This window comes from Leucoraja erinacea, chromosome 2 (assembly GCF_028641065.1).
Source record: "Leucoraja erinacea ecotype New England chromosome 2, Leri_hhj_1, whole genome shotgun sequence".
NCBI lineage: Eukaryota > Metazoa > Chordata > Chondrichthyes > Rajiformes > Rajidae > Leucoraja > Leucoraja erinaceus.
In genome coordinates, this window is record NC_073378.1 from 46,313,193 (window position 1) to 46,340,148 (window position 26,956).

A 26,956-nucleotide genomic window follows, 5' to 3' on the forward strand; every position below is an offset into this window, starting at 1 on the left:
GCTTTTAATCGTTCTTCTTTTTTTCTCTATTTCGTTTCTTTCTCTTTCTTTTTCTACTTCTTCTTTCTTCTTTCTTTTTTCATGCTATCTATCTATATCACGCACCACTCTATGTCAAGCTCTCCTTCTCTATTCTTTTCTTCCTTATTACTGTTTTATTATTAAATTAAAAATAAAAAGTTATATATGAAATGTAATATGTCAACAAGTATTAGGTACTGTGGTACCACATATTGTACTTACTTCTGACAAAACCCCCCCAAAAAAACTAGACCAATTGCAGACCCATTGGGTCTGCTCCACCAACGCAAGATTCCACCTCTCACCCATTCCCCCAACGCAATATTACGCCACTCATGCATAGCCCCCATCTGCACAGGCGTGGCTCATTTCTCCTCATCCCCCAGCATGCCCTCCTCTTCCTCTTCACCCTCCCTCTTCAATCCCTAGAGAGGGAGGGGGGTAGAGAGGGAGGGGGGTAGAGAGGGTGGGGGGGGTAGAGAGAGAGGGTGGGGGTAGAGAGGGGTAGGGGGGGCGAGAGGGAGGGGGAGGGGAAGGTTGGGGGAGAGGAGAGGGGGGGGTAGAGAGGGAGGGGGGTAGAGAGGGAGGGGGAGGTAGAGGGGATAGAGAGGGAGAGAGGGAGAGGAGTAGAGAGGGAGGGTAGAGGGAAGGTTGGGGGGTAGAGAGGGAGAGGGGCAGAGAGGGAGGGGGTAGAGAGAAAGAGGGAGGGGGTAGAGGGAGAGAGAGTGGGAGGGAGGGAGTGTAGAGAGGGAGAGGGAGGTGGGTAGAGAGGGAGGAGGTAGAGAGGAAGGGAGTGAGGGTAGATAGGGAGGGGGCATATCCCTTCTCCACCCGTCCCCATCTCCCTTATCCACACACACCCCCCCATCCCCCTCTACTACCCCACTCCCCACCCCATCTCCCTCCTCATTTCCCTCACCCTCCTCCCATTCCCTGTCCCAGGACCTACCCAGGTCGTAGAGCAGTCCCAAGGCTTGGAACTCAGCCCGGTTCTCGTAATTGGCTCATCCCTGGCTGTAGACTCCAGCCATCAGCTCGGCCACCGCCTGGGCTGCAGTGCAGGCCCCGACTTCATCACCAGGCTTGCCCCTGACCCCGTCCTTGGTTCCAGCGGTGGCTTCTTTTTCGGCCCCGATCACGGCCCCATTCCAAGCACCGGGCGCAGCCCTCACTCCAGCTCCAGCACCACCCTAACCACCGGGCATAGGACTTCGGGCATAGGGCGCCGGCAGCCACCACCATGCGAATGCTGGAGTGCCCTCTCCCTCCCGGAGTGTCCTGTCCTGCCTTGCAAGTGCATTGTAACGCCACTCAGGTTTTTTTTTCAGAAATGGGTGAGTTTTCGGTCTGTTTTTAAAACTTTAAACGATTAATAAGTTCAGTAATATAGGTGGGAATGCGACGGGAAGATGTTTATCACATCGACGGGAATGTGAGTAGGATGTGTGAAAATGGGAAGGCCTAGCGTTTGGAAGAAAATAGGAAAATAGGAAAATTAACTAGATTCACACACACACACACACGCACACGCACACGCACGCGCGCGCACACACACACACACACACACACACACACACACACACACACACACACACACACACACACACACACACACACACACACACACACACACACACACACACACACACACACACAGCCACAAACAAGATAGTGTTTTAGTATTATATAGATTAATAAAATGAATCTCTACTTATAAAGCAAAAATTAAACAAAGTAACATAATACCGCCGATGCGTCAAAGTTAATCAGTAAAATAATATTGCATCAATGTGGTTTTAGCAGGAATTATTCTGAGGGACCAATTAAATGTAGAAGTTGTAGACTGATTATCATAATCAAATCTATGGTTATTAGCGATAGATAAAATGAATGGGGAGTGCTGTGGGATGTAACAATGATGCTTGGCTGAGGAGCTGTGTTCATATTACCCCAGCAATGCTTAAGAAAGAACTGCAGATGCTGGAAAAATCGAAAGTAGACAATAAAGCTGGAGAAAGTCAGCGGTTGAGGCAGTTTACAACCCAGTGGTATGAAAATTGGCTTCTCCAATTTCAGGCAGTCCTTGCTTTCCCCCTCCTTCCCCTCTTCTTCCCAGCTCTCCCACAGCCTACTGTCTCTGCCTCATCCTTTCTTTTTCCCGCCCCCTCCGACATCAGTCTGAAGAAGGGTCTCGACCCGAAACGTGGCCTGTTCCCTCTCTCCTCAGATGCTGCCTCACCCTCTGAGTTTCTCCAGCACTTTTGTCTACCAGCAATGCTTAAGGGCGCCACAGAGGCGCAGCGGTAGAGTTGATTCCTTGCAGTGCAAGAGGCCCAGGTTTGATCTTGACTACAGATGCTGTCTGCATGGAGTTTGCATGTTCTCCCCGTGACTGCATGAGTTTTCCCTGAGTGCTCCGGTTTCCTCCCACGCTCCAAAGGCGTAAGGGTTTGTAGGCTAATTGGTTTGGTAAAATAGTAAATTTCCCTAGTGTGTGTGTTAATAAAACCATATAACCATATAGCAATTACAGCACGGAAACAGGCCATCTCGACCCTTCTAGTCCGTGCCGAACACGTATTCTCCCCTAGTCCCATACACCTGCATTCAGACCATAACCCTCCATACCTTTCCCATCCATATAACTATCCAATTTATTTTTAAATGATAAAAACAAACCTGCCTCCACCACCTTCACTGGAAGCTCATTCCACACAGCCACCACTCTCTGAGTAAAGAAGTTCCCCCTCATGTTACCCCTAAACTTCTGTCCCTTAATTCTCAAGTCATGTCCCCTTGTTTGAATCTTCCCTACTCTCAGTGGGAAAAGCTTATCCACGTCAACTCTGTCTATCCCTCTCATCATTTTAAAGACCTCTATCAAGTCCCCCCTTAACCTTCTGCGCTCCAAAGAATAAAGCCCTAACTTGTTCAACCTTTCTCTGTAACTTAGTTGCTGAAACCCAGGCAACATTCTAGTAAATCTCCTCTGTACTCTCTCTATTTTGTTGACATCCTTCTTATAACTAGGCGACCAAAATTGTACACCATACTCCAGATTTGGCCTCACCAATGCCTTGTACAATTTTAACATTACATCCCAACTGTGTTAATGTGTGGTGCTCGCTGGTCGGCGTACACCCGTTGGGCTGAATGGCTGTTTTTGCATTGTATCTCTAAACTAAACTAAGCTTCAAGTATCAGCTCCAAAATATTAAATGCAGCTTAATGAGTGAGAATGAATGACAACAATATATCAGATCATGCATGATGGAGATTTGTGCAAGTTGAGTGATTGCTTCAGTGCTAAATGTGGGTGGAGGGTGAATTACCGGCGGGAGAGGATTGGCGGCAGGGTGGGTTCCCCGGTTGTTCTGTTCATTATAGGTGTGGTTATCATAAGTCTGCAGTGTGATGATAGCATTTCTGTTATGTGCGGCACAGTTGACTCTCGCTTCAGTCTCAAGAGAAGCAGGATCAAGTAATACAGTTTCTAGCTATTTGAGGTTGAAATTATGGTAGCATGAGGAGTATGTCAGAATTGGTGAACTTTTCTCATAAACCACAATTAAATGCTTGATGGATCCAAGTTTTAGGCAGAAGTTTGCTCTTTGCCACCAGTTCACACCTGACCTTTTTTTGACATTAGTCACCTGAATAGTAGTGACGAAAGAGTAAGGCAACAGTTAATTCTCAACTTTTAAGTATTTTCCTGTTAAGTATTTTTCGACTGGGAGAATTTTTAAAATGAAAAGATACCTCAGTCAGTGGGCTTTCGCTGATAATGTTATTGTATGGATGCAGAACAAACGGAGTGTGTTCTAACTGATAAGATTTCAGCAGAAGCCTAAACAGACTTCTTTTGTTGGATGTGATGGCCTTATCATCTTAAGCAAGTTATGCTGCAGTGAGATAACAGGTTAATTAATGGTCTCATTCATATGAGCATAGATAATTCCTCTGAGCAGAGTTTTCAGGAGTTTGATTGAGAAAATAACAGAAGTGTTGATTCTCTATAATTCTACAACTACTCAACTGAATGGAAATTCAAGCAATGACGGTTTGGAGAGTATACTCTTTTTAGATCCAAAGACCATCTAATTTGGGTGATGCACGGCTCTCACAAAGCCAGGGTGAACTAAAGGTTTCAGAATAGGTTATTCAGAATTTACAAAACTTGGCCAGCCTTTCAATGTTTCAGATTGAAACGCATGAAATTATGAATTCTGCAATACAAGATCACATAGATGTGTCTTTAATTTTATGTGTAATTATTATTTTAAAAATATTATTGTATATGTGTAATAATTAATTACAAACATGTGATTCTTGAAAATCATTACACTGTTTTTTATTAACTTTTCTAAGAAAGTTAATAAATATCTTTGACTCCTATTATCTATAGGAATAAAATAAATGATTCTTGTACTGACTCTGGTTATTTTACCCGGGGACCTGATTATTTACAGTGCTTTGCTTGTGGCCGTTAAAGAAACAGGTTAATTCAACGCAATTCCACTTAAAACTGAATAACACAGTATGTTTTATGTGTTATTATGTCCAATTAACTTAATAGGATCTTTGCCTTGTCATTAATAATGGCATTGTCGATAAGCTTATCTTAAAAATGCAGACGGGGAAGATGACATAATTATTAAGCATTCATTGGCTAATGTTACCGAGAGTAATTTCTAGGTTTAAAAGGGTGAAAAGATCAAATATCTGACCATGTGCATTTACCTTTGAAGGTCAATGTATAGTAGATAGGGCTTTCGGAGGATCATCCATGGAATCATCAGCAGAGCCAAGAGCACCAGGAACATTTGGACATTCTGTGGAAATGTATGTGTTGAAATATCTCTGAACTATACAGGTAAAACAAGATTTAATAAAACATTATGGACTATGGTGATATCAGTTTAGTTTAGTTTAGACATTCAGAGTGGAAACAGGACCTTCGACCCGCTGAGTCCGCGCCGACCAACAATCCCCGCGCACTTACACTATCCTACACATACTGGGGACAATTTACAATTATACCAAGCCAATTAGCCAACAAATATGCACATCTTTGGTGTGTGGGAGGGAATTGGAGCACCCAGAAAATACCCCCGCAATTCTCGGGGAGAATGTACAAACTCCCTACAGACAGCACCCATAGTCAGGATCGAACCTGGGTCATAAGGTCATAAGTGATAGGAACAGAATTAGGCCATTTGGCCCATCATGTCTACTCCGCCATTCAATCGTGGCTGATCTATCTCTCCTAACTCCATTCTCCTGCCTATCTCCATAACCCCTGACACCCTCACTAATCAAGAATCTATCTATCTCTGCCTTAAAAATATAAATTGACTTGGCCTGCACAGCCTTCTGTGGCAAATAATTCCACAGATTCACCAACATGGCACCCTGGTCACTGGCATCATAAGGTAACAACTCTACCCCTGTGCCACTGTGCCACCCATCGTACCATGAAGCACTTCAGCCTCATTTCCAATTTTGCTGATCAACGGTCAGAATTTCATGGTAACCTTTATAACCATATAACCATATAACAATTACAGCACGGAAACAGGCCATCTCGACCCTTCTAGTCCATGCCGAACACGTATTCTCCCCTAGTCCCATACACCTGCATTCAGACCATAACCCTCCATACCTTTCCTGTCCATATAACTATCCAATTTATTTTTAAATTATAAAAACCTGCCTCCACCACCTTCACTGGAAGCTCATTCCACACAGCCACCATGAGTAAAGAAGTTCCCCCTCATGTTACCCCTAAACTTCTGTCCCTTAATTCTCAGTCATGTCCCCTTGTTTGAATCTTCCCTACTCTCAGTGGAAAAAGCTTATCCACGTCAACTCTGTCTATCCCTCTCATCATTTTAAAGACCTCTATCAAGTCCCCCCTTAACCTTCTGCGCTCCAAAGAATAAAGCCCTAACTTGTTCAACCTTTCTCTGTAACTTAGTTGCTGAAACCCAGGCAACATTCTAGTAAATCTCCTCTGTACTCTCTCTATTTTGTTGACATCCTTCCTATAATTAGAGTTCATTTTTTTTAAACTCGCTTCCAAGGAGTAGGTCCTATTTATTATCTGTATCCTTGAATTCCTGTTGGAGCTGTTTGGATTAATAGTGTTGTATACATTAGTCTTTTTATTAATTAAGTCTAAGTGTTCAATTTAATTATTCATCACAATGTTAAGTAGGAATAGATCACATGCACCCAGAGATGGCATTGCATCGCCATTAGTGATATGTTCCCTTCCTCCTTTATATCCTCCTCAAGGCTTTATTTACTTAATCTCTCTAATACCTTTTGAAGCACATAGATTCTTGTAAATGGTTTGCTTTTTTTCATTGTGTAAATGATTGCCTTACACATATTACTTTACAATTTCCTCTGCCTTCTGACAAGAACTCAATCTTGCTCAATTTATACAAGTCATTTTCCCTTTTAAACCCAACTTCTCACTGAGATAAAGGTTGGGATTTTCTAAAACATTTTGTGTAATGTGGGAGTTACTGTCCAGGGCAATACGTATTGCCTGCCCTTAAATGGAATTGAGAAAGTGGTGGTAAGCCACTATCTTTAACCATAGCAGTTTGTATGGAGCACATAGAGTGCTCACATGTAAGGATTCCCTGGATTTCAACCCAAAGGTGATATGTTTACAGGTTAGGATGGTGTTTAAAAGTGGGGCTATTCCAAGGCATGTTCATAAGATCATGGGATAGGATCAGAAGTAGGCCATTTGGCCCATCAAGTCTAATCTGCCATTCAATCATGGCTGATCTATCTCTCCCTCCTAACCCCATTCTCCTGCCTTCTCCCCATAACCTCTGTCACCCATACTAATCAAGAATCTATCTATCTCTGCATTAAATATATCCACTGTTATATTTCCAGTGGTGTTCTTCTCCTTCTAGATGGTAGAGGTTAAGGGGTTTGGAGATTGAACCATGGCAAGTTACTGAGGTGCATTCTACAGTTTTGATTGTGGATCTGACTGAAAATAAAAAAAATATATATATTGGTTGCCACTCAAGTGTGTTGTTGATGGTAATGTCACTGAAAGTCTAAGGAAGGTCGGTATCCTTTCATTTCCTGTGATGGTAATTTGCTGCAAATTATCCACTTCCACAAGTATTCCCTAATATTATTTTTCTCCTCAGCAATCATTGTGCTATTTCAGACTCAAGGAACTACAAATGCTGGTTTACAAAAAAGGACATAATGTGTTGGAGTAACTTAGTGGGTCCAGCAACAAAACTGAGGCACTGTTTTGGGATTTAATATGGCTAAAATAAATAAGAGTCTTGCTATTTTTTGGCGAGTAACTTACAACCCGAATTTCAAAACCTTTACAATCAAGGCATATTTCAAGGGTGTCATGGAACACTCCATAAGCTCTTAAGAGACTCAACTCTATTCACGTAAAGTAACCTATTTAAATGACAATCTGTCCACCATTTTACCAGGACACTGTGATGCAATGTGTACTATCTACAGGTAGCAGTCAGGTGTTAAGGCTTCGTTAGTACCTTTAAGGTTGTAATTGCTATAATTTTAAATGAAAAGCACAACAAGTGCATGAGAACCTGTAAGTTCCCATCCATGCCACACGTCTTCCTGATTTGGGCATTTATCATAATTCCTTCTTGATATCTGGGTCAAAATCAATTCCCGACAGCATAATTTTAAGAAAATAGCTCACAATTACAGTACCATGTCAAGTTCAATTTGGAATGGAGCCAAATACAGCCAGCACCATGAAGCAATACAATAAACTTCATAAGTAATGAGTCAGAATGCTGCAATTTATCACTTGCAGAGCATCACCACTATAGGAAGTGTAGAAGGTCGAAAGGAAATCTCCAACCTTCGTCTCAGGACAGGGTGTAAGTGTTTTCCTGTTGTTGCATTTGTAACTTGTGATTAATATTTAAAAAATCACTCGCAAAGGTTCAAATCTCTACAACTGCAGGATCATCCTGGAGGACAATGATAACACATGGGTTCACTCTTTCATGGCCGAATCATTTCCTTAAAATGAAGAATTGGAGAAATGGTTTTCTGTTTGTTCATGCATTATCTCAAATGGAATAACACTTTGCTTTACATTTTGCCTCCTCCTGCTTTACAAGATCAAGTGTATATGTTATCAATTTTTAACTGTTACAGCTCCTTAAATACTTATCTATACGAAGTTCAGGAGCTCAGCAGTCCGTATAGATTAACCAATGATGCTGAAACTCAGGGAATATCCAATACAGACCAAAACTGTAATACACTGAATTAATTAACAATAACTAAATACTCCATTGGATGAGAAGTTGTAATCTACCATTTCCACAGGCACAAACTTTTAAAATTTATTGCTTGCAATTTATTAGCTCTTCCTAACACACGAGATATGAAAATGCTTTATCTGTTATAACCAATTTATGCATGAAGAGCTTTTGCTAAAATCAGGAGCTTTATTTTTTAGCATAATAAACCCAATAATCCTGTTTTCCACATCCATTGTACAGTCACTGAAGGGCAATAATAATAATTTGCAGTTATATTTGAGTGTGAGATTTCAGTATTTAGATTTAAGGTTCTGCAGTAATAAAGTTATTTTAGCTGGTTGTGGTGTGATCATTTTGCTGTATTTTTCACTACATTTTGGTACTATACTGACCCTTCAATTGTATAATTGATGATAATGATTGCTGACATGAGAATATCTGAGATTACTGTATAACATGTCAGAAGCCCTGGATTACAGAAGGTAATACAAATGCTCAAAAATGTGCACCACTTTCAGGAACAGCTTCTACCGTTCTGTTATTAGGCATCTGAATGATTCTTCCCTAAGCTGGTGTACTGCCCGATGTACCTCTACCTCATTGCGGACCAGGGACATGCGGTCAGGGGAGGCAGGGGAGGCTGGGCATTGGCTGTCATACTCCAATGAAAATAGCTGTTACGAAAAGTAAAAAATAATAATAAAATAAGATAAATATGAAGATTTTTCCACCGATCCGAGTTATAAATGTAATTTCTGTATGATTCCAATCATTTTTTATAGTCAAAATCACCAAATTTGCAGAGCTCCGCTGTAAATACAGGGAGAGACGAGAGGTGAGGCAGCGATGAACTGAGCCTCCGCTCTGATTGTGCAACCCCTCAGAAACGGGATGGAGCACAGGCAATAAGCGTGTGCCTGTTACTATCTATCTGTATGTCACCAATGTAATGTTTGTAGACCCCTTCATTACAGGTAGCTTATTTCACGTATAAAGATATTTAGGCTCGCTGGTTTCGTCATATAACTGCAATGAAAAAGCACCATGGGAGGCAGCTATCACATCTGCCTCACTGAGGGGGGCGTGTCTTGAGCCCAGTGGAGGGAGAGCAAGCATCAATTACGTAGGTTTAGCCTACGTCATTGACACTCGCTCTCCCTCCGCATTAGTTAGCTCCAGCAAAAAATTTCCAGCGGCTGCAAAAAAAGAAAATGTTACATCTAACCTTAAAGATTTCTCAAAATTGGACTTTCAATCAAAACAGGGAGTGATAAACATTGGAAGACCAATGCCTGAGCTTAAGGATCTAATTCAAACGAAGGGACAGAAAAATACACGGTTGTTTCAAATGGAGTGGTACCAACGAAAAGACCGGCTGTGTGGCTGCTTTCCCTGCCTTCTGTTCTCCAATATTTATTTTCATTTGTGTTGAATGAGTATGAATAGTGGAACTGCATTTGCCTATAAAATGTGAATCAAATACGTAACTTACCTGTATGCGTGTGTTGTAAAGAATGCTGATATGAAATATGAAACATACAGTCGCCTAACCAATAGTCATTGTGCAATCTGCCAATTGAATGGTGAATTTAAGCAACCTCTATCGGGGTTCATATGTGTGTAAATCTGGCTCTGATACTAGCCAGTGCCTCCCCAGCTATTGACCTCACTGCACTTCACTGTTGTGGACATTGAGCTTTGTCTGTGGAACTGATGCATTACAATGGTGATAACTATAGTCTGCAGTCTGTATCTTTCCCTTTGCTCTATTTATTGTACTTGAGTTTGATTTTATTGTATTTACATATAGTATTATCTGATCTGTTTGGATAACACGCAAAACAAGCTTGGTATACATGATGACAACAAACCCTTTTGAAACAGTGTTACACCTTTTATTAAAGTGTTTAAATCAACTTTAATATGTTCAGCACTAACATTTTGACAAATAAATTAGAAAGACAATTCTCAAATGCCTACCTGCCTACAGTAGAATGATCTAATTGTTGGATCACTATAGTTAAACATTAACATGTTGATGAAGTGGACGAGGATGCTGGGAGCTATCTCAGACACAACCGCGGTAAATTGGCACCACTTCAAGATAATCAAGAAAACCAAGTAACCAAACAGAGTAGTCATGAAAATAACCTCTGGAATAAACTGAAAGAAAATGTTGTTAAGCTCCTTAAAATAACTGAAAGGAAATACAAAAGATACTTTAGTTTGAATTATTTCACGGAAATACTATTATAGCCCTGTCTCATGGTGCGAGTCCACCCACGAGTGATCCCGAGTGAAAGAAAAAATAGTAAGATTAAACGAGAACTTACCAGTTTGAAGTTTGATCTGTATTTTATGAGGAGTTACGATGAGGGATTACGTGAAGAGCCCGCTCAGCACGCATACACGGCATACTTCAAAGCAGCGGTGTGGAATCACAAATAGACACAGTTATTGAAGTAAATATAGTAAAGACAAGGAGACATCAGTTTATCAGTTTGACCCATATTATTGAGGATGGGAGCAGAGGGCACGTAATCCCTCATCGTAACTCCTCATAAAATACAGATCAAACTTCAAACTGGTAAGTTCTCGTTTAATCTTACTATTTTACTTCGGAGTCACGTGAGTGATTCCGTGAAGACTTCAAAGCTCTGTGATTTCAAACCGTGTAACAGGTGTTATTTCACGCACTGCCGAAGTCCTTGAGGGAGGAAGTGTGTTATCGTAACCAATTAATTTGTTTGTAGAAAAACACAATGGTATTTTTTAACAATAACAATAAATAAATTAAATTGCTCCCCTGGGCTTAAATTAAATATTTGCAGTCTGTAAAATCTTTTCTGCAAATAAAACAGGTTTTGCCAACGGCTTATTATAGAATTTCTGAACGGTCTTTCCACCCCACCATCCTGCTGTAGCCAGGATGTGGTCTATAAGCACATCCATTCTTTTAGCCGTCAACGTGGATGCTGCCCTGGTGGAATAAAATTTGTACATGTTAGTGTTTATCCCAGCAGTTTTTAGCACCTGCTTGAGCCATCTCGCAATGGTTCGGCTCGTCACCCGACCATAAGGTTTTTTATGACTGACCCACAAGGCTTTTCCTCTCCCTCGAATATTTTAGTTGTGTCTATGTAGGATAGTAGGTGGGTCATGGCACATAACCGTGGTTCTGGCAAGTAGGCCCGGAATTCCACGACTGGATTAGGTGTTCCTGGTCTGCTCGGTTTGATCAGTCTCTGGATAACGACAGAGATCTGGTCTGGATCTGTGAGCATGCTGTCCAGTCGCAATAGGTGTAGTGACTGGACCCTCTGTGCAGATACAAGTGCCATCAACATGAGTGTTTTTGAGCATAGATTGTTCCAGGTTGAGGGATCTGGCTGGTGGCCATCCCCTGAGGTATGTCAGGACCACACTGACATCCCATGTATGGGTGTACCTTGGTCTAGGGTTTAGAGTTGTAAATACCCTTCATTAGTTTGACCACCAGCGGTTGCGACCCCATGGCCTGTTGTCCTGGAGCTTGTTTTAAACAGACAGGCAGGGCACTTCTAGCTGTGTTGATGGCTCTGTAGCTGCGTCCTTCATCGTGGTGAAGGTTTGCCAGGAATTCCAGTACATGGGTAACTGTAGCGGTTGAGTATGTGGTCCCTGTATCCAAGTAGTACTTCTCCCATTTTTTGATGCTGGACAAGTGCTGTTTTTTAATGGATGTTTGGAGGGGTGCTGACATGGTGTTGACGGTTTGTTATGATAATCCCAGTCCCAGAAGTGGTTTGTGCAGAATCTGCAACCCAGGAGCTTAATTTTTTCATGGCACGGGTGGCTTGCGCCCGACACTGGGTGTTAAAAACTCTGGGTCACTGGGAAATACCATCGGAGCTTCAACAACCATGTCATGGAGTATTGGGAACCATGGCTGTGTAGGCCAGTCGGGTACTATCAAAATACCTGAAGCAGAGTCCATTTGTATTGTGCGTAGTCCCCGACTGATGAGGCAGAAGGGAGGAAATACATAGAGGAAGAATTTCCCAAATCTAGCGAGAACGCATCTACCGCTGCTGCCTCAGGGTCTGGTTCCCAAGGGACATACATAGGTACCTGGTGATTTAGCCTTGATGCAAATAAATCGATATCTGACGTGCCATATTGCTTGATAACTTTTGCGAAATTTTTTTTTTTGGGTTTTAACATCCATTCGATGGATTGGGGAAATTCAAGGGTTTTGAAAACTACTGCTTATGTTTTTTTTTCAATGAGTAAATGAAATTCATCGGTCAGCACTGGCTACAACCTACGAGAATTTACGAGAACCTTCGACCTCTTGGCGACCCACTAGGACCTCCTGGCGACCCACCTATGGTACGAGAAATTCTCGCTACTCTCCATGGCGGCTTCATTCTGGTCGCCACTAATTTTTCCAACATGTTCCCTAGTTCCCAGAATGTGAGAACTCCTCATGACCATGAAGGCGACTCCCCGGCAACTACCTGTGAACATGCGGCCACCATATGGCGACTGCATAGTCTCCTGCAGTCGCCTAAAAAGTTGCCTAAGTCGTCCATTAATGTCCAGATAGAGGGTCTGATTTTCATCTATACCAACTGAGTGTCGGGCTTGAATGAACTGAGTGCAGAGAAAACATATGATGAGATGTAGTGCATATTTCTGCCATCCAGAAATTTCAAAGAAAGAAATGCTCCTTTCCATTTAGAGTCATAGAGTCATACAGCACAGAAACAGGCCAGTTGGCCCAATTTCCCCATGCCGACCAAGATGTCCCAACTAAACTGGTCCTACCTGTCCATGTTTGGCCCCTATCCCTCTCAATCTTTTCTACCCATACACCTGACCAAATGTATTTTAAATCTTGTTATAGTACCTGCCTCAACTACTTCCTCTGGCAGCTCATTGTGGAAAAAGTTGCCCCTCGGTTTCCTCTTATAGGTATATTCTCCCTCTCACTTTAAACTTACTGTATGTCCTCTGATTCTTAATTTCCTACTCTGGGTAAAAGACCCTGTGCATTCACACTTTCTATTCCCCTCATGATCTTATAGATCTCTACATGATCCCCCATAATGCTCTTGTGCTCTGAGGAATAAAGCCCTAGCCTGACTATCTTCTCCCTCCAGCTCTTGTACAATTGTAACATAACATCCCAACTTTTATATCAATACCCGAACTGATGAAGACCTATTTCCCATTATATTTTCCATTTTGTGATCATAGAAACATCGAAAATAGGTGCAGGAGGAGGCCATTTGGCCCTTCGAGCCAGTACCGCCATTCATTGTGATCATGGCTGGTAATCCACAATCAGTAACCCATGCCTGCCTTCTCCCCAAATCCCTTGATTCTGCTAGCCCCTAGAGCTCTATCTAACTCTTTTAAATTTATCCTGTAAATTGGCCTCCACTGCCTTCTGTGGCAGAGAATTCCACAAATTCACAACTCTCTGGGTGAAAAAGTTTTTTCTCATCTCAGTTTTAAATGGCCTCCCCTTTACTCTGAATATGGACTTTCACACAATTTTGTTCCAACCAGGTATTATTTCCAGCCAGATACTAAAGCCGAAGACTTTATCTTTACATCTGAACAAAGACTCAGAATAATTACCAGACTGACTAAACACATTATATATAACAGTTCTGTAAATATCATTTGATATATCAGTTCCGTAAATATCTGAAGATAACTGAAATGCATTCTGCTGCGAAATAATGCTACGATGTTTATTCTCATTGTTTATGTTAAAAAGCAATTGACAATCATGTTAAGTGTTGTTAAATTAGGAATTACAAAGTGATTTCCATTTTAGACAGTTCACGTATTAGCCTTAAGATTTGATAAACACCACTGGTATGAACCTTTAAAGTTTATCTATCTAATATATAAAAAAACAAATGTTCAGTATCTGTCTTAGCAGAAGAATCAATAGTATATTTTCTTTGTATATATACAAAGATGTATGGTTATGTAAACTAGATCTTGAAGCAACACAAGTAAAACAAATTTTCCTCTTGTGTACAGCTGTTAAAGTAAACAATGCCGAAGGATGGTTTTAGTTGGAAATTAGTTTTTGTCCAACTTATCCTTAAGAGAGGTAATCGGTTTTGCACAGCTGCCACTTCACTGACGTTCTGAACTTGTGTATCTAGGCTCCATTGGTGGGGTCAAAGGTTAGCATATGCAACACAAGGAATGATTTGAATGAGGGTCCTCAGGAAGCACAACCTGGACTCTAACCTGCTGCTGACCTTCTACCGCTCGTCCATCGAGAGCCTGCTGACATACTGCATTACAGCATGGTATGGCAGCTGCATCATGGCAGACAGGGAGAGACTTCAGAGGGTAACTAGGACAGCACAGACGATCATTGGCTGCCCTCTCCCCTCCCTGATGGATATTTACACCTCCCGTTGCCTTAGCAGGGCAAAGAATATCATCAAGGACAGCTCCCATCCTGCGTTTGGACTGTTCGATCTGCTGCCCTCTGGAAGGTGCTATAGGTGCATCAAATCCAGATCAAATAGACTCAGGAATAGTTGTTTTCCGAAAATTATAACTACTCTTAATTCACACATGCACTGACTTCACAGCCCAACACCCGGACTTCCATCTGTATATATGTATATAGCGCCGCAGAATTGTGCACCTATCCCCCCCCCCCCCCTTCTCCCTTCTGTTTTTGTTTTCTGTTTCTTGTTTTTTGTACTAAATTATATGTATGCACTGAGTACGAGCAGCTTTTAATTTCATTGTACATGTATAATGAAAATAAATGGCATAATCTATATATATATCTAAATGTTCTACCAGATGAGCTCCCTTGCACAGTTTCCCTCCCTTATGAGTTGGTGAAAATAAATGTATCCGAGCTTGGGACAGGCAGGCAGCAGAGCTGTAGTTATGATGTAACTCATCTTCTGTCTGCCTCATGCTAATTAGACAACCTTCCATTGACCTGGAAACTCCAACAGGGTCAATTCAGGAGGCGGATATTACCCAAATGTATCTGCCAGGATCACATTCTGAGGAATTCAGTTCTTGCATTCTGCTTTCCTTCACAAATGACTCTTCAGGGTAACATTTTCTAGGTCAGCCCATAACTCATAAATAACAGGACAGATCTCTGAATAACTATTCCGCAGGTAATAATGGCTGATTATTTTGTGCACCTCTGCAATGTGTCAATGAACATGTCTGTGCATCATTTTTCTCCTTGTATGCAAGGAGGCACTTTGAAAGAAAAGTTATTTTGTGTTGCTGCCTGCATAAACTAGTTGACAGAGATTATAAACAGAGTTATAAACAGAATATCCTTTATGGAAGGTAGTAACTCTTGTGTAAACAACAGTGTCAGGGTATGATAATGTATTATGAATCATACAAGGTGATGCAAATTGGTTCTAAAGATAACCCCTAGTGAAATTACCCCACCAAAACTATCATTACATTTCAAAATTGATATTCTGGTTTCTAATCAATTCGTGCTTTTCACTTATGTTTCAGAATCAGTGATACAAATATCCAAATCTATCTATTTTTTCCTAATTGCTCCATTCTATATTTACGTTTGGTACAATGTTCACATCACCACCAGTCTTCAATGTAAAATGGCTGTATCTTCACCTCTAAACGTCCTCCATATTCTCCAGTGAAGAAAAGAAAATTGTGTGAAAATTCACATTCCGTTTATACCTCTTAAGCATGCTACATGGTTGTTGTTGCACATTCTATTCATCTTCCTAGATATAATTCCATTGGGAACTTCAGAAGTGGAAAAGATAGTCCATTTAGCACTATGGGAGAGGGATGCATTTCAGAAATATTTTTTAAAAATTCGTCGAAGATTGAGTCTTCTAGTTTCACAATGCTTACTATATTTTACTTTTGATCATATTAGTAAAACATATTGGATTTATTGATATTCTTGCTTTGCTAATCCTTTCAGTGTGCAATGCACAGCGTGTAAATTAGAAGAATTTTAATACAACCCTGATTAAACAGAATACATGTATGTCAGTGACCTTCTTCTCCGAGAAGAGCAGGTCAACGAAAGGATTAAAAAAGAAATCTGCTGTTTCAACACTAGGTGGAAACCATCCGCCATATGTATAAAAACTAGTTTTAATTCTGCAATAATTTCATGGATAATTTTATTGTTCAGTGTAAAGGAATTCAGTACTTGAGAATGATTTCCCCCTATTTTAGAGTTAGATAGTTCATGAAATAAGTATAAGCCAGATCCCTAATGCTTTATCCCAGCGTAATGTCCTTAACACTGAGCATATCAGACTTTTCCGCAGTATCATTGAAATCCTTGAGACCTTTCCAAGTTAGACTAATTTCTGAGTTAGACTAACATTTTGATATTGCAATCCGCAGCATTTTAAAGTAGTATTTGTATAACTATAAATCAAAGGAGTTTCTAGGTCTTAGAGGGTAGAAACGTTTGCTTACTTAGTTTGACAGGTTACGATCGTACAACATAAAACACGGAACAATACAGCAAAGGAGTAGGCCCGTCGGTCCATGATGTTTGTGCCAACCATGAAGCTAACTTTACTCTAATCCAATCTGCCGGTGCATGGTCTGCATCCCTCTATTTCCTGCCTGTTCATGTTCCTGTTTAAACACCTCTTAAACATTGCTTATCATATCTACACCTAACACCTCTCCTGGCAGTGCTTTCCAAACATCTCCCACTCTTTATGCAAAAATGTGTCTTGCACATCTCCTTTAAACTTTCCTCCTCTTGCCTAAAACTGATGCTCTCTATGTTTGATATTTCCACCCAGGGATAAAGACTGACTATTCACCCTATTCATTCCTCTCTAAGAGAAAGAACGAGAGTCATACAGCATGGAAACTGGCCCTTTGGGCCAAATTGCCTGTGCCACACTAGCCCCACACTTCTGCTTTTTGGCCCATGTCCCTCTAAACCGTTTCTATTCATTTAACAGTCCAAATGTCTTTTAAAAGACATTTGTGAGTGATAGCGAGAGAGATAAACAGACATATTAATTGTAGAGGCTGTTCTGATATTCAGTGGAAAATGAACATCATCCCTGGAGAATGAGCAATTTATGATTGTTTAGTTTGGACCGTCACCAAAGTTTAAATGAATAATTGGGACCCATGTGATCGTACGTCTGTGCCTTCAAAATATTCACACCTCAATTTTTTTCTAATGTCTGGGAGAACAGAATAACCTTCAGAGAAGCTCAATAATCTTTGTGGAGATGTTCACATCGTGCCATGATGATTTGGATTTGAAAATATAGATTGAGTCACCAGACTGAACCAGAATAAACAATTTCCTTACACTCTGAGTTCAGAAACACAAAACTTAAAACAATTACTATTGAAAGGATTATTGAATCAACAGAAGAATTGGACTGAGGCAATGTCCATTTTAAACAAACCCCTCATTTTCTTTGTGCTTTTATATATTGTAGCCAGGGTTCTATACCCACATTTGGTTCAATAAACTTAACATAACTCCAAAGAGCATGACAATAATCCTTAGGACATCTTCATCTTATAAGAGTTTGGAAATGTTAGCTTATTTACAGCAACGTGAGAGAAAAAGAAAATAGACATGCCCCTGCTTACAGCAATATTAGATTTTTAAATAAAAAATATTGGGAAAATTAATGTACGAAAGTTAACATAGAAACATAGAAACATAGAAACTAGGTGCAGGAGTAGGCCATTCGGCCCTTCGAGTCTGCACTGCCATTCAATATGATCACGGCTGATCATCCAACTCAGTATCCTGTACCAGCCTTCTCTCCATACCCACTGATCCCTTTAGCCACAATTGCCACATCTAACTCCCTCTTAAATATAGCCAATGAACTGGCCTCAACTACCTTCTGTGGCAGAGAATTCCAGAGATTCACCACTCTCTGTGTAAAAAATGTTTTCCTCATCTCGGCCCTAAAAGATTTCCCCCTTATCCTTAAACTGTGACCCCTTGTTCTGGACTTCCCCAACATCAGGAATAATCTTCCTGCATCTAGCCTGTCCAACCCCGTAAGAATTTTGGAAGTTTCTATAAGATCCCCCCAATCTTCTAAATTCTAGCGAGTACAAACCAAGTCTATCCAGTCTTTCTTCATATGAAAGTCCTGACATCCCAGGAATCAGTCTGGTGAACCACCTCTGTACTCCCTCTATGGCAAGAATGTCTTTCCTCAGATTAGGAGACCAAAACTGTACGCAATACTCCAGGTGTGGTCTCACCAATACCCTGTACAACTGCAGTAGAACCTCCCTGCTCCTATACTCAAATCCTTTTGCTATGACTGCTAACATACCATTCGCCTTCTTCACTGCCTGCTGCACCTGCATGCCTACTTTTAATGACTGGTGTACCATGACACCCAGGTCTCGTTGCATCTCCCCCTTTCCTAATTGGCCACCATTCAGATAATAGTCTACTTTCCTGTTTTTGCCACTAAAGTGTATAACCTCACATTTATCCACATTATACTGCATCTGCCATGCATTTGCCCACTCACCCAACCTATCCAAGTCACCTTGCAGCCTTCTAGCATCCTCCACACATCTAACACTGCCCCCCAGCTTTGTGTCATCCGCAAACTTGGAGATGTTGCATTCAATTCCCTCGCCCAAATCATTAATATATATTGTAAATAGCTGGGGTCCCAGCACTGAGCCTTGCGGTACCCCACTAGTCACTGCCTGCCATTGTGAAAAGGACCTGTTTACTCCTACTCTTTGCTTCCTGTCTGCCGGCCAGTTCTCTATCCACATCAATACTGAACCCCCAATACCGTGTGCTTTAAGTTTGTATACTAATCTCAACACAGGGAGAAGTAGTTTTGAAAGGTCAGGCATAAATTTCACAAAACGACATTTTGGAAAATTGTGAAGGAGAACAGGGGTGCCAAAGAATACAGTTTATACAATGACAAAGTTGCTTTTTAAACAAATGAAAATTAGAATTGAAATTAAAATGTAAGATCCCAGAAACAATTGGAAGGCTATTAAAAGGTATGGTTAACACTGGGGCAAGTTCTGATGATGCAATATTTACCCCAATAAAGGACCACCCCTCTACCACATCTTAGTTTCATCCCTCCACAGATGCTGCCTGACTTGTTGGGTCCTGAGAGATTTTCTTTTTTATTTCAGGATGTGCAACAAATTTGTTTATCAAGTTTGAGCAGAGGTGAGTAGGTCAATCTTGATTTCAAGATGGCAATGGTATTGGGAAGAGTAATGGAAATGAAATGTGTAGAAACAAAGCAAGAGAGAGAGCGATTCAGAGATCAAAATACTAATGTTACAATGGGATGATACAAGAGGATGGTTGGAACCAATTAGAGGTTAATGCAACTTACTGGGTCAATGGCAAAAGGATAGTTTTTTTCCTGAAAACAAACCCAGCGTAGCAGGATTCAACTGAAATACGGCTGATTTCTGTAATATTTCATTACTGGAAAAAAACCAGGGACATTAACATAATCAAAATCAATATCTTACCTATAAATGACAAAAGTACATTAACAAATCCATTCTGATGTCATATACAGTCTGTTACTTCTACAATATAGTGTTTTCACACTTGAATTTTACAAAGGTTTATAATATCTATCTGTTAAAGTATTCTAATATATTATAGCCCTTTCTAAATGGGGAGAGGATTCAGAAATCAAAGGGAATTGGGGAGCTGGTGCAGGATTCCCAAAAGGTTGAGTCAGTGATAAGGAAGACAAATGCAATGCTAGCATTTATTTTGAGGGGACTAGAATATGAAAGGAGGGATGTAATGATGAGGCTTTATAAGGCACTGATGAAGCTACATTGGGAATAATGAGTGCAGTTTTGGGCCTTGTATCTGAGGAAGGATGTGCTGGCATTGGAGAGGGTCCAGAGGTTTACGAGAATGATCCCAGGGATGATTTGGTTAATGTATGAGAAATGCTTGATGGGTCTAGGTCACTACTCACTGGAGTTTAGAAGGATGGGGGGAGATATAGAAATGTACCAAATCATGAAAGGCTTAGAGAGAGTGGGCATGGAAAGGATGTTTCCAGTAATGGGAGAGAACAGAACCAGAGCACACAGCCTCAGAATAAAAGGACATAACTTCAGAAAGGAGATGAGGAGGAATTTCCTTAGCCTGAGGGAGGTGAATCTGTGAAATTTATTGCCATGGACAGCTATATTGCCAAGATGTTGGGTAATTTTAAAGTGAAGATTGATAGGTTCTTGATTAGTGAGCATGCCAAAGGTTTTGTGAAGAAGGCAGGCGAATGGGGTTGAGAGGGAAAAATAGACCAGCCATGATTGAATGGCGGAGTAGACTCCATGGGCCAAATGCTTTAAAGCATCTGGAGTTCCTTGTGTCTCCATACATTTTAAAAATACAGGTGTATTACATAATCCAGGTGAAAAAAAATCACAGTGCTGGAGTAACTGAGGGGTCAGACAGCATCTCTCACAGACAGGGATAAGTGAAATTTCGGGTTGGGACCCTTGTTCATAGTTCTGTTCTCTTGTGGGTTTTTGGGTGCGTTTTTCTGTTTTATTCTTGTAAAGGTCCCAACCCGAAACATCACTATCTTCCAGACATGCTGAGTTACTCCAGCACTTTGTGTGCTTTTTTGTAAAACAGGATCTGCAGTTCCTTTTGTCTATATAACCCAATTCAAGTTCAAGTGAGTTTATTGTCATGCGTCCCTGATAGGACAATGAAATTCTTGCTTTGCTTCAGCACACAGAACATAGTAGGCATTTACTACAAAACAGATCAATGTGTCCATATACTATAATATAAATATATACACACATGAATAAATAAACTGATAAAGTTCAAATAACAGATAATTGGTTATTAATAATCAAAGTTTTGTTCGAGCCAGGTTTAATAGCCTGATGACTTTGGGGAAGTAGCTATTCCTGAACCTGGTTGTTGCAGTATTCAGGCTCCTGTACCTTCTACCTGAAGGTAGCAGGGAGATGAGTGTGTGGCCAGGATGGTGTGGGTCTTTGATGATACTGCCAGCCTTTTTGAGGCAGCGACTGCGATAAATCCCCTTGATGGAAGGAAAGTCAGAGCCGATGATGGACTGGGCAGTGTTTACCACTTTTTGTAGTCTTTTCCTCTCCAGGGCGCTCAAGTTGCCGAACCAAGCCATGATGCAACCGGTCAGCATGCTCTCTACTGTGCACCTGTAGAAGTTAGAGAGAGTCTTCCTTGACAAACCGACACTCCGTAATCTTCTCAGGAAGTAGAGGCGCTGATGAGCTTCCCAATTGACTGTGCTTGAGCATATATTTATACAGCAATGTAACATCTTGCTTTACAAATGTAATATAGAATTTCACTTATTATAAATTTTCCATAGTGTTAATTTGACATTATATTAACCAGTTGAATTTAACAGAAATTAAACCAGATTTGATGCTATAGAGGTCTGATGTAGTACTTGGCTATCTCAAAATGGTTGTTACATCCAAGTAAAACCAGCATCAAAGCCACTGTTTATCTACATTTCTACAGTCTGGTAGTGTGTAATATTGCAAACAATCAATAAATCACTTAAAATTAAGACAGGTCTGTGTCTTTATGTCTGATATTCTATCTATTTGCTTTTCTTTGTCCTCCCCCCCCCCCCCTCTCTCTCTCTCTCTCTCTCTCTCGCTCCCACCCTTTTTCTCCCTCCCTCTCTCTCCCTCTCTCCCTCGCCTTCTTTAGCTCACCCTCTCTCCCTATATCCTGCCCCCTCCCTCTCCTTCTCGCCCTTTCTCTCCCCCTTTCTCTCTCTCTCTCTCTATTCTCTCTCTCTCCCCCTTTGTGTTTTATAAAGTGGGATTAGCAGCAGACTGAATTGCACTCTAATTTGATTGTGGAAAAGATTAGATTGAACCTCACCTTACACCCACGTTGTGAATTAAGTTTACTTTCTGTTGTAAGCATTTCTAACTATGAATATTGTAATCTACTCATTAGCTTGCTTGAGGAAAATAAACCTTTGTAGTGTGAAAATTATACCTTAATAACCAACCTAAATGAGGTGCCTAATATGATTAAATGATTTAATGCAATAGATGAGAAACATTAAGTCTAGAACAAAGTGTTACGGCTTTAAAATTAATGTTGGATTGTTCAGGGTTGATGACAGGAAGCACTTTTTGACACATAAGTTAATGGGAATCTGGAACTCTTCCTAAAAGGCCATAAAGATTAGATCAATTGAACATTTCAGTGCTGAGTTTGATTATCTTTTGTCAGATTTAATAATGGAACCAAGGTGCCAGATGTACAGTTGTACAGCTACTGTATTATCTACAGTATTTTGTGGAATACATGGAGCTAGATATAATTACTCTCTAACAGACTCAAGGGGCTCTTGCCTAATTCTGCTCCAATGCCTCTCTTCTTAATAGAACAGAGTTCTGCGTATGTTTCCTGATGAGAAAATGAATCATGTAACGGCAACTGTAATATTTCAATATTTGATCTACGGAACAAAAATTCCCTTTGATCTGTTAGATATTTGATCATAAAGATGCAGGAAATGTAATGGAAATAATTGGTGATGCATATGAAATCCATATGTAATATCATAATAAGTTTCAAATGACTATACAAGAATCCTTATACCTTCCGTGGGAATTCTCATTTGGCATACTCACTTCCAATATCCATTTGGTTGGACCATAGGTCTGACACTCCAAGCCGATCTAAAGATGTTGAAAGCTTTGGAGAAGCAGTCATTATATATGAGACCAAAGTGTGGATGGAAAAGAGTTCCATCATCAGAAGAATATATTGTCAGTGACATAGAATGCTTAAAATCTAAATAAAACAAGCTACTTTAGTCTCATTATTACAATACAAATAAAGTGATTTTACTCATCACTATAACTAGATTAATTACACAATTTTTAAATGTTGCTCATTCCTATTACCAAATGTATCCCAGATCACCTTAATATTGAATTACTGTTCTTCAATAAATAATTGAAAAGGGGAAAATTAAAATGAACTATATTTATAAGATTGCGATATTGATTTCCTATGGTAGTAGAATCAGGTTGATGTTGGTTCTCTGGTTGTACATTTAATCATTGGTTAGGTTGATTGTTTAAGGAAGAAAACCACCTCATTATTCATTTTTTTGCTTCTATTGTGCTTTTCGTACAGGATCATCCCTAGAGCTGTTACTGGCATGATCAGTCCATGCCCACAGTCACCAAAACATGACGGCAAAAACAAAAGGGAATGTGATGTAAGGAGCTTTATGGATACAAAAGAGCAAATTCAGGACATGAATATTTAATGACCAGCATGGGAAGAGTAATCAGGTGCCTTAAACTCATTCATATAAGATTTGTTCCATTGTCTTGTTGCTATGAATTATTTTTGAAGTGTAATTACCTGTTTAGTTGGGAAAATTACAGTTAATTTTCAGAAAGCAATGATCTCAACCATCAGATCATATAGAACAAACAACATAAGACAGTACTGAAGATAGACACAACAAACTGGTCAGGCAGCATCTCTGGAGAAAAGGAATAGGTGGTGTTTCGAGTTCTTCAGACCCAAAATGTCCCCTATTCCTTTTCTCCAGAGATGCAGCCTTTTGTGTCTATCTTTGGTTTAAACCAACATCTGCAGATTCTTCCTACACAAAGGACAGTCCAGCACAGGAACATACTCTCCAGCCCACCATGTCCATGCTGAAAATCATTTCAACTAATGACCATCAGCGACATTCATAAGTTCATAAGGTCATAAGTTATAGGAGCGGAATTCAATCATGGCTGATCTATCTTTCCCTCCTGACCCCATTCTCCTGCATTCTCCCCATATCCCCTGATACCCGTACTAATCACAAATCTATCTTGCATAGGCATTGACTTGGCCTCCACAGCCTTCTGCGGCTGGGACCTCTGGTCCTAGACTGTTAGGTAATGCATTCAGTTTCTTCTGTTGGGCTGAAACCAATGACCCTCTTTCTCGTATACAAAATAGTCAGGTTAGATTTGCCAAACATATCATTTTTGATGGTTTCACTAAAGCTATCATTGTAATTAAGTCTGCAAAACTATGAATTACAGTTGGTGGATGAACAGATTCACATGATCTTACAATTTAATAGTGACACTCTAATTTGCTTATTTTAAATGATTTATTCTATCTTCTAACAGTAGAAAAAGGGTGTATTATAGTAGCTTATGAAACATTTGTTAACTTTTATCAGCAACAGTAATTTCTAACCTGCAGCAGGTAACCATGAATTATTTGTGTCTATAATAGAGAAATGGCTACAAAGAAAAACAAACAAGTTGTATTATAAGGATATTTTGCAGGTGGGGAGGAGTGGTAGTCACAAAACAGATAACAACCTAATAGCGGAAATGTGTAAGCCTTGTGGAAAAACTAAGTGTTGAACAGAGAATAGATAGGGGCAGGGTTGAAGAGGATTAGGAAAGAAAATTGTACAAAGAACGGCCCAGAGCCATAAGCCTGCAAGCCTGCAAGGGAACTCATGAAATGAGTAAAGATGCAGTACCCCTCTTGAACAATGTAAGACCCTGATTTCCCTTGTGGTTGGTTACAACAGGTAATGAAGAGTTTAGAGTATTGTCAATAGCGTATGATATGAGCACTGTGTTAATTGTGTACTGTGTTAATTGTGTTAATGCTGTTGTAGGTACTAGCACATATGCAAGTTCTTCCTTTCTTATGGACCTTTCCAATAAAAAAATATCAGTGGTGAATGGAAGCACCACCTGTCTTATTTCATCCATTTTCATGTAAACATAGAAACATAGAAAATAGGTGCAGGAGGAGGCCATTCGGCCCTTTGAACCAGCACCGCCATTCATTATGATTATGGCTGATCGTCCCCAATCAATAACCCGTGCCTGCTTTCTCCCCATATCCCTTGATTCCACTAGCCCCTAGAGTTCTATCTAAAAGCCCTGTCCCACTGTACGAGTTCATTCGAGTGCTCTCCCGAGTTTAAAAAAAAAAATCAAACTCATGGAAAGCACATAGAATTAATGTAGCGGGTACATCAGAGCTCGGGGACGTCTCTCGTAACGTTAACGGCAGGTACTCAGGAAGACTCGCTAATGGCAGGTAAGCTCAGGAAGACTCATGAAGATTTTTCAACGTTGAAAACATGTTGAAAGCATGTTCAAAAATGTCCACGAGAGCCCCGAGTACCTGTTAGCGGCCATTACCGTAAATCTCCGAGTTCGAATCAGGGCAAACTCGGGAGAACTCTTTGAATTAACTTGTACAGTGGGACAGGGTTATTACTCACTCTTAATTCCATCCAGTGATTTGGCCTCCACTGCCCTCTGTGGCAGGGAATTCCACAAATTCACAACTCTCTGGGTGAAAAAGTATTTTCTCACCTCAGTCTTAAATGGCCTCCCCTTTATTCTAAGACTGTGACCCCCTGGTTCTGGACTCGCCCAACATTGGGAACATTGTTCCTGCATCTAGCTTGTCCAGTCCTTTTATAATTTTATATGTTTTTGTAAGATTCCCCTTCATCCTTTAGAACATTCAAATGGAATATTATTTATTTTCTTATAAATTTTGCTTATAAAATACAAACCATTTGCCAAATATAAACCAATATCAACTAAACAAACACCAAAACCATTAGTTTTTAAAAGAAACACTGAAGACTTGTACCAAATGGTACATTAATTTTAATCAACTTGCAGATCTCCTGTCCAAACCTTTCTATTTAATTTTAGATCCTTCTTGTGTCCACAACTCCTTCCCCTTCACTTTTGATCTTTCACTGACTGTTCCAATCTCTTCCATGATCCACCTGAGTATCACTGATTCTTTCATTCACCCTGATCCATTTGTTCTAATGTTAACCTTTCTGGTCTCACTCAGCACCTAATCTCCTTACAGACCTACCGATCGGACCTACAAACTCACTTGCTCACTATCGGAACTCTTCTAGCCTCTCTTTCCCAACACTTACAATCTCCGCCGCTACTCCTTTATTTGGCATGCAAATATCCTCATTGGGCCACCAGGTGTACATTGATATTCAAGCACCTATTTGGACCTACCCATACTATTCGCCCCACATCCCCAGCAATGTCCTCTGAATTTTACCTCACACCTACACACAATTTTCACTGACCTACAAATTCCAATTTGTTTTAGCCTACCATCATGGCATGTAGCAGGAAACCAGAGGGAATGTGCAATCTGCATAAAGGATAGCACTGCATGTCAGGATTGAACCCAGGTTGTCCGAGCTGTAGGGCTGCAGCACTAGTCGCTGCAACATTATTCTGCCCATTGTTTCCACCATGTTCATATCTTACAAAGTTGTTTTCCTAGGTCTAAATACTCATTATCCCAATCATTTGGGAATACTAAATACTAATGTGTTCAGAGAAAGAAGACGAGATTTCCCACTTGAGTTGCATTTCTGGAAACTTCTTTATCTGTTCACTGCTCTCTTGAATAAATCTTGGAATTTTTCACTAACTGAAAGACAGTGTATGCAATATACTGTACTTCCTCTGACATCTTGTTCCATATATCCACCACCACCTGTGTAGAAATGTGGCCCACCAGATTCCTTTGA

General features: G+C 40.4%; 1 pseudogene; it reads right to left on the minus strand.

Moving 5' to 3' along the window:
- Positions 1-4,257: 4,257 nt before the first annotated feature.
- The window catches only part of LOC129705795 (V-type proton ATPase 116 kDa subunit a 4-like), a 70,857-nt pseudogene continuing 48,158 nt past the window's right edge, over positions 4,258-26,956 (minus strand).